Source organism: Bidens hawaiensis, unplaced genomic scaffold (assembly GCF_021521415.1).
Source record: "Bidens hawaiensis isolate Kalapana, Puna unplaced genomic scaffold, B.hawaiensis_p1.1 tig00017272_1, whole genome shotgun sequence".
NCBI lineage: Eukaryota > Viridiplantae > Streptophyta > Magnoliopsida > Asterales > Asteraceae > Bidens > Bidens hawaiensis.
The window spans coordinates 158899-168549 of NW_027492619.1; positions in this window are offsets into that span (position 1 = coordinate 158899).

A 9651-nucleotide genomic window follows, 5' to 3' on the forward strand; every position below is an offset into this window, starting at 1 on the left:
ATCCAACAATTCCAAGTACTTAAGAAAATAATTAAAATCAGTTTCTAAACTATTTTTAAAGAAATATACAAGTCTTGATAGCTAAAAACACACTTGTGTGTCTTAAGCGAGTAAAACTTGGATTGGTTCGTTTTCCATCTCACAATATGCTCCTTGATAGTTTCCACATGCCCAAATATCATAGATCTTGTATAATAATTTATAAATAAAAATTATTTAAGTTTTACAACTAAAAAGTTTACAACAAGTCTTTTAAGCAAAAGTTTCAGTTTGGTTCGGTTTCCATCTCCCAACGAGTTCATAGATGGATTCCACATGCTTAATATCAAAGAACTTGTAAAAATGATTTTTGAAACTAACATTAAAGATGTTTAAACAACTATTTTAACAAACTAGTAAAAAGTTCGGTTCATGGTTTGGACTATTTACGGTTAAACCGAGGTTAGTCTCTACAAACCTCCACCATGGAACTTCATAAATATGACAAAAAGTAAAAAACTAAAAAGAGTAGAAGTGGTGCATTGAGTTGGAGGTGGTGCTTGGATGGGTTGGATGAGTGGTGCATTGAGTTGGGGAAGTTAGGGTTGGTAGGTTTGGACTTGGTAGGCTTGGGTTTGGTATTAGGGTACGGTCATGGTTTGGTTAGCAAAAGTGAGGCGAGAGCAATTGTTGCGAAAATGATTAGGATCGCCACAATTGAAGCAAGCTCGGGGTTGTTGTGGAGGGTTTGGTGGGTAGGGTGTATATCGGTTTTGGGGATTTTGGGTTGTAGTTCTTGGTTGGTTTGGTTGGGTTTGTTGTGTGGATCGACATGTGGTATTGGATGACCAAAATGGTTACAAATTGTTCATTGGCGGCATGGTAAGTGTGATGGGTGATGGCACTGACAATTGTTGCAAAGTGGGAAAGTACCGGTGTAGGGTCTTCGGGTTTGTGGTGGACCTTGGGTTTGTTGTTGTGGTTGGGGTTGAGTGACAGCATAGTTTCGGTAGTTGGTTTTGGGTTTCTTTTTGTTGTTGTTATTGTTGTGTCGGGAAGAGTTGGAGAAGTTTATGGCTTGTGGTGCGGGTTCAACCTTGGCTTGCTGTGCGGGCTCGGGCTTGGCTTTCTCGCTTGCTTTCTTGAGGGTTAGGGTACCCTCCTTCACATGATTTTCCGATAGCGCACCGGCTAATGTGATGGCTTCCTCAAGATTTGCGGGTTTGCTACTCATGACGGAGTCCCGAATTTGCATTGGTAAACCCCCAATGTATTTATCAATTTCACGTTCGATTGGGGTAACCAAATGAGGAACAAGGATGCTCAACTCATGGAAGCGGAGTGAGTAAGCGGCGTTATCACCACTTTCTTGTTTTAGGTTCCAAAATTCTACCTCAAGCTTTTGGAGCTCGTGTTTGGGACAAAACTTCTTCATCATAAGTGCCTTGAGATCGGCCCATGGAAGAGCCATAGCCGTATCCGAACCTTGGAGGTGCATAACACTACCCCACCATGTTAGAGCGGTTTCTCTAACATACTTGACGCGAAATTTGTTTTTTTCGCGTCGGGGCATTCGCTATGTCGGAACACACTCTCGGTCGATTCGAACCATTGCAACAAGGTAGTCGCACAATTGGTTCCAAGGAACTCGGACGGGTTGGCACTAGTAAATTGTTTGTACAAATAAGTTGTGGGTTTGGGTTCAACGGGTGCAAGAATGGGTGCGGGTTGGGCGGCTTGGATTTGGGATATAAGTTCGGGAATCACCGCGGCCATTTACTTGACGACGAAAGCAGCCATACGTCGGGTTGGAGTTCTTGCGTGGATGACGGCTAACCGGTGGCATGCTAAAACATTATAAAGAAAATGGGATAAGTTTTGGATAAAAGAAATGAATATAAGGGTGTATAAAATAAAATAAGTTTTCAATTTTTTTTTTTTGATTGATTGTGAATCCTACAGTTAGTGTAGGTTCCCTGGACGGATCGCACGAGATATCGCGGTCTACTCAGGTGCGGAATTCAGGCGAAGTTGTCCATAACTTCGCTTGTTCAACAAGTTCGCCTAGGCGAACTTGTTGACAACTTCGCTTGTACAAAAACATAAATAACATTACAGACTCGATTACAGACACTAGACTATGAACTACTGACATTCATGCACCAACAGACTCCCCCTTGGCAGTAGCTTCATATCTTGATCTTTAAGCTCTTGTCTTGTAATCCTGTATCTTCACGCATGCACTCCTTCTCTAACACATACCGTGACTACTCGCTGATATTTCCTTGCTTCATCCTTCCAAGCAGGAATATAGAATATCTTCTTTTCATTCAACACTTGCAGATCAGCTTTCGATAAGTTAACAAGATGCATCGGATCATACACCCTCAGCACTTCTTGTTCGTCTTCGTCTTCCATCACGGCTTCAGCAGTCTGGCAATCAACGTACCACCATTTTAGATTCTTCAACACATCTTGAGGCATAGTCTTCATTGGAACCTCCTTGATGCATCGGATTGGTTTGTACTTCATCACCATCCATGGCTTACCATCTGCTCTCATTCCCCTTTCTGTATCCTCCAAGAGCTTTCCCTTCTGTGGCTTTAATAATTCAAACTTCTTCTCTTTTATGCTTTCTTTCCACACGATCTTCCCAATCACTCTTGCCATGTTGTCGTCACTTCTATTTATCAGGCCCAACCTGGCCAAATCCTTCACCTCACATTCCGGCAACGTATTGAGAGATCTCAGGGTTCTTTTGAAGTATTGAATACCATCATAACGCTTCACCACAAACAACTTTATCTGTTCATCATATATCCAACAGATAATTCCCTTCTTCGACTCAGCATAGCCTTTGATGTTATAACTCTTCTTGAACATGGCTGGAACAGCAGGCTTCTTGGTCTTAATAAACCAATGAGCACAGCCTTCCTTCCACCTATGCTGCTCCTCCCACTCAGTCTCATCCATCTTAGTACCCATGTCGGCTTTCTCAACATCTGGGATCTCGTGTTCAACGTCTTCTTCTACTATCTCCCCCTCTTCTATCCCATCTTCAATCACAATCTGTGCGCCAATCTTCTCAATCTCCTCACACGGCAGCACATCATCATCAAACACATCATCATCTAGCATATCATCATCTAACTCTCTCAACGCATCAATCACATCATCTTCATCATCAACCATCACCACCTCATCACCACCAACTGCACCTGCAGACTCCCCCTGAGCTGTGGAAGTCCCAAGAGCTTGACTAGTTCTTGGCAACTCACCACCTGCACCTTTCGGTGCATTGGGATCATCGTCTCTGTCGTTTCTCTTCTTAGTCCTTAACTCGTCGCCTCTACAGCCTGTCTCCCCCTGAGATGCCAAGAACGCCTTCATAGCATCTATAATCCTCCCATGCTCAACCAGGAGGGACGACTGTAGTTGATTTTCTGCTACAAGGTGTTGAATAGCCTGGATCTGGATAAAGTTGATCCTTGATTGCTCTGCCACGACCCGCTCAAGTGCAGCTATTCTCTCCGAGTCTGAGATGGTTGCATCGAAATCAAATCTCATATTAGATGTATCTGGAGTATACTCAGCAGGGATTTCGAATGCAACTGGGACTTCAGAAGCAGTTGTGGACGTAACCGCAGGTGGTATCGTGACCGACAACCCTGCAGTTGCGACGACCGTCGACTCTACAAACCGTGCCACCACCTCTGAAGGAGTAAGCGTTGGAGGTGGTAACAACACAATCTCCGGAGTCGTCGTCTGTAGTGTAGTGGATGGGATGCCAACAGCTGATGTAGCCACCACAGGAACATCTGCAGCGCTTGTAACCTGTACAGAAGTAGGAACAATTGACATACCTGACAGTGCGGATGGAGCAAAACGTATAACACGTGAAGTCTCTCCAGCTCCCATACCAGCACCTGTCCTTTCACGTCTCGAACGTCTGATCAACTTGTGTATGTCCTCCTCTTCTTCCTCTGACTCACTATCATCCACCGTCCTCTTTCTCTTCCCCATCGTCCTCTCACGTGTCACCAACATCCTCCTCGCTTCATCCATCACATCGTCAAGATCTGAGTCAGCCACAGTCGTAGCTGCTCTAGTTACAATCACTTCCCTCACCTGTGCAGCAGAGACCTGCACTTCTTCATGTGGATCAAAACGATCCATGTCGAAGAAACCTTGTCCGCCAAATGCAGCATCAAGGTCTACATCCTCTTCAGCCGGCACAACAGGCGCAGCAGGTACAGCTTGAGGTGCTCCCGCCTGTCGTGGTTGAGGATCTCTGAACTCGTCCCCAGCAGCAGAAACATACCCCGGGTTTATTAAGAACCCAAAGAGTGGAGTATGCCTTGGACGACGTTCAGGCTTGCTCCTCGCACTGGATGTACGGCATTGAGCAAAGATACGTTTGCTCACATTCTCCACGTATCTTATCGGGCGTCGTTGAGGCAAAGCTGGAGCCACATGGTTCAAGATCATCTGGATGAATCTTGGATACATTATGAACCGCTCACGAGCCATCGCCCTCCTCTGTCTATCAATCTCGTAGAAGACCATTTGACTGAAGCTATAACGTTTGTTATAGGTCAGTGCAGTCATTGCGGACTGCATGGTCGCACCCATACCGTCAGTGCCCGCCTTCCTCCTAGACATGCATACTATCATAACGTGCATGAGGAAGCGCCACTGATCGAGCAGGAACCCCTTCCGTCTCTGGGTATCGCCCAATGGACCAGAATAGCCCATTCTTAGAAATGCTCCATCACGAAACGGAGCAACAAACTCAGTCGGGTCGTCCCGAGTCTCCTCTCTAAAGCGTAACGCCACCCGTATCTGTTCAGACGAGAACTGAACTTCTTGGTTGTTGACTGTTGCTCTCATGACCGGGGGCTCAACACGACAATCATACTCCACCGTCTGCCAGAAATCCTCGATATTGGGTAAGGATATCGGCAGAGTCGTCGTGATTGCGTGAAATATCCTCGAGCGTATGAGGAAAGAAATGATCTCACGGTAGTCTTCTACGCCGCTCATTTCCTCCAGCACCTCCAGCACCGGCAACAGCAGCCATCTCTGCAACAAACGAACCAAGTTAGATAAACATTAAGACATAACACAAGTTCGCTTGTTACCATGAGCGAAGTTGTGATAAAGACTGTATAGGCGAAGTTAAAGTTGGGGCGAAGTTGAGAACAACTTCGCTTCATCTTTAAGTTCGTCTAATAATTGTTAAGTTAAAAGGATCCAGGCGAAGTTAAAGTTGGGGCGAAGTTGGGAACAACTTCGCTTCATCTTTAAGTTCGCCTCACCACAACATCGCCTAAGGCGAATTTAAGCTTCAGGCGAAGTTGAGCATCAGGCGAAGTTACGGATAACTTCGCCTAAACCTTAACTTCGCCTGAATCTAAAACGGCGACAGTAAGGTTAATCGACATCCGGAAAACCGGTGTTTCGATTAACTTTGACGATTGAGGAGGCTCAAACACATGATATTAATGATAACTAAACGACCAGTTTGTACATGAACACGTAAAACAAGTTTTGAACTCGGGTTTAAAGATCGGTTGTTCGAGGTTATTAACCGGTTGTCGAAACAACCTTAGATTAACATCAATGAACATATAACATGTGATAAAAGAACCCAAACAACCTTTAAATCGGTTTGAAATCGAAGAACAAGATAACAAGTTTTGTATCTGTGTAAGTTCGCTGTGAAGACGAGAATAAGTTCGCTGATATTTAGAATAATGAACGAATTGACTGTTGAAATCCATATATATGGGCGGAGTTATTCAGGCGAAGTCGAAGTTATCCACAACTTCGCCTAGGCGAAGTTATCCACAACTTCGCCTGTTCAACAACATCGCCTATATATTTACAAAATTTAACCTTATAAGTTTAACATTTTTCCAATTAAGTTATAAAACTTTCCTTTAAGAACTAAATGACACGTTCAAGTCCAAGTAACCTGTTATAAAAGCATACAACTACATAAAAAGAAAACTTTTAACAATTAAAACATAAGGGATCAAATTTCAGTCTGGATAGGGACTGCTACGTTTTAGAAAAGATCCGAACAGGAATCATACTAAGTATGTGACTGTCACATAGATCCGTGTTTAGCTGTATTATGACATAAAGAGACAGGTTGTAAGCAGGTAAATAACTTAAGATGGTTTTCATCGTTTCTGTGATACGAGTTAAATTCAATTAAGCTCAAAATTTAAGTGGGCAACAACTCAGAGATTATGATGCCTCCTATCTATTCTCAAAGCGTATTTGGCTTTCCCCAAGTCACCCCGAATTGACCTCGACCCTTAGTGTCTGATTAAATTTGTAATTACTCTTCATCTCCTTCCCGTTCTCTTTCTTACTCCACGATTAAGAAGTCTTGATATGTTGAACTCTAAAATGTTTCAATAACTCATAAGTTTTTTTTTTTTTTTTTTTTTTTTTTTTTTTTTTTTTTTTTTTTTTTTTTTTTTTCTGATAAACATTTACAAAGACTTCAGAGTAGTAACTAACTGCAAGTCCCGAATCTGGATCACTGCAGTTTCTTGAAACGCTATCTTCACGGGAATCAGAACACTTACGGGCTCGTGTATGACTGGGTAATCGCTTTTCTGCCTATCATTCGGAAAAATATATATGAAGACATGCAAAACTCGTAAGGAGTTTCCACGTAAAATCAAGTAGTTTTAGTTTGTATCACATTTACTTTTACGCCCCATAAAAAGTTACCATGACATACAATGACTGTCCTAAAGCCTTTTAAGCCTAATAACTTCACTAGTTAAGCACACAGAATCAGTATATCTATCATTTTTCAAGGTTGGATCAATTTTCCGTTTAACATAGCAAACGTACTTCTTACGAAGTAGTAGACTTGAAAAATAATTTCATTTCCCAAAAAAAAATTTTGACTTCAATCGCCCCGATCAAGTCAAGTCGTCAGGTTAACGGCTATCCCGAAGATCCAATGGATCAGCTGGACCGACCACATACTAGTATGTGTCCTTCTAACTAAGAATGAACGACTAATTTTAAGCGAAAAAATGAAAACTCATCATAAACCGCCCCGGTCACTTTCAGTCATCTGGTTAATGGCTATCCTCAAAATCTACAAGTAGAAAATGAGGACCAAAACATATCCGAAGACATGTCCTTCAAACTGTGGTAACCGACACACTTTTAAGCGATAGTGATTTTTTTTTTTTAACAATAACTTGAAAAACATGGTTACTCGGGATTGATCATCCCATTCAACTCAATAAGGTTTTGAAATCTCGTTTTGTCAAACGCTTTAGTATAAAGATCAGCGAAATTATCAAGCGTATCCACTTTTTCAAGCACAATCAGTTTCTTCTCAGCACAATCCCGTATAAAATGATGACGTATGTCAATATGTTTAGTTTTACTATGTTTCACGGGATTGTTAGTTACTGAGATAGCAGCTGTGTTATCAATGCAAATAGGTGTAAGTAAGAAATTCAGACCATAGTCGCGCAATTGTTGTTGAATCCAAAGAACCTGGGAGCAGCAGTTGGATGCTGCCATGTATTCTGCTTCACAGGTTGAAATTGCGACCGAAGTCTGTTTCTTGCATTGCCACGACACCAATCTGCCACCAAGAAACTGACATCCTCCTGTTGTTGACTTCCGACTCTGATTGCACCCACCATAATCAGAGTCTGTGTAGGCGACTAGCTCCAAGTCTCCTCCTCTCGGGTACCACAACCCCAGCTTCGGTTTGCCCTTGAGATACCGCAAGATCCTCTTCACACCTTTCATGTGAGATTCCTTTGGGTTTGCCTGAAAACGAGCACAAAGACAAACAGCAAACATTATATCAGGCCTAGAAGCAGTTAAGTACATTAAAGAACCTATAATAGCCCGATACTGAGTTGGGTGCACATCTGCATCACCGTCTGACTCAGCACCCAATTTGTGATTGACGCAGATTGGAGTGTCGAATGGAGTGCTGTCCTCCATCTTGAATCGTTTGAGCACATCATGGACATACTTGGTCTGGTGAATGAACAACCCATCCTTCTTTTGATCAACCTGCAACCCTAAAAAGAAAGTTAGTTCACCCATAGCACTCATTTCAAACCTTTTCTTCATGACGGCCTCAAAATCTTGACACATGGAGACTTTTGATGTAGCAAAAATAATGTCATCCACGTAGACTTGCACTAGCAGGAAGTCGCTTCCTTGTCTCTTCACAAACAGCGTGCTATCTATCTGACCTCTTTCAAACCCATTTTCAAGCAAGTAGTCTGATAAAGTTGAGTACCAGGCACGAGGTGCCTGATGTAATCCATACAATGCCTTGCTCAACTTGTACACGTGATCAGGAAAGTCTGGGTCAGGAAAACCCGGAGGTTGCTCAACATACACTACCTCATCAACTTTCCCATTCAGAAACGCACTCTTCACATCCAACTGAAATACCTTCATCTTCTTATAAGCAGCGAACGCCAAAAACAATCTAATGGCTTCCAACCTTGCGACAGGAGCGAACACTTCATTATAATCAATCCCCTCCTGTTGATTAAATCCTTTCACAACTAGCCTCGCCTTGTTTCTGATGATAATCCCTTTCTCATCTCTCTTACACTTAAACACCCATTTTGTGCCTATCGCATGCACATTTTTCGGTTTTTCAACCAAATCCCATACTTCCATTTTCTTGAACTGAGCCAACTCTTCTTGCATAGCTTCGACCCACGAGCTGTCCTTGAGAGCCATTTGATAATTCTTCGGTTCAATCTGGCTGATAAAGCATGTGTACAAGCATTCGTTGATTATCCCTGTCTCCTTAATGCTTGTGTAAACACAGGTGTGCTCATCCAAGCTACGTCTTGTTTGTACACCGGAGGACACATCACCAATCACATTCTCCAAAGGGTGATCTTTATGAATTCTCGTGATCGGAACAGAACCGACATGCAAATTGTCTTCCAAGTTAGAAGAGAGCTCGTCAATGGTTGTTTCATGCTGAGAGTGAAAAGGATTGATAAATTCTTCTTCAGTTGAGGCAGCAGGGGTATCGATAGTATTTGATGAGGAAGGTTGACATTTATCAATCAGCTGTCTTTGCAATAGATTTTCTTCCTCATCAAGGATCATCTTCGTAGCAACTCTTTCTTCTTCTTCAGAGATATCTAAATCCGGTATGTTAAAAGACTTAAAAAGTTTAACATAGTCGAAAAACTCCGCAGGTCCGTTGCTTGGTTTTGGCGGTTGGTAACTTGTGATATCTGTGTTACACACCACCTCAATCTTGCTTGTCGATGTATTGAAGACACGTCTGTTGGGACTCCCAACAACATAACCGACTAAGATTCCTTCATCGGCTACTTCACCAAATTTAGAATTTGTCTTCAAAATCGAACAAGGGGACCCGAATGGTTCAAGACCACTCAAGTTGGGCTTTCTCCCATGCATAAGCTCATAACACGTTTTACCAAGTCTTTTAACAGTTAAGACCCTATTCAGAACATAACAAGCTGTAGCAACAGCTTCAGCCCAAAACACCACAGGAAGCTTCGAATCAGCCAGCATAGTTCTGGCTCCTTCAATTAACGTTCTGTTCTTCCTTTCAGCCACTCCATTCTGTTGCGGTGTATAAGGAGCGCTGTATTGGTGTTCAATCCCTCT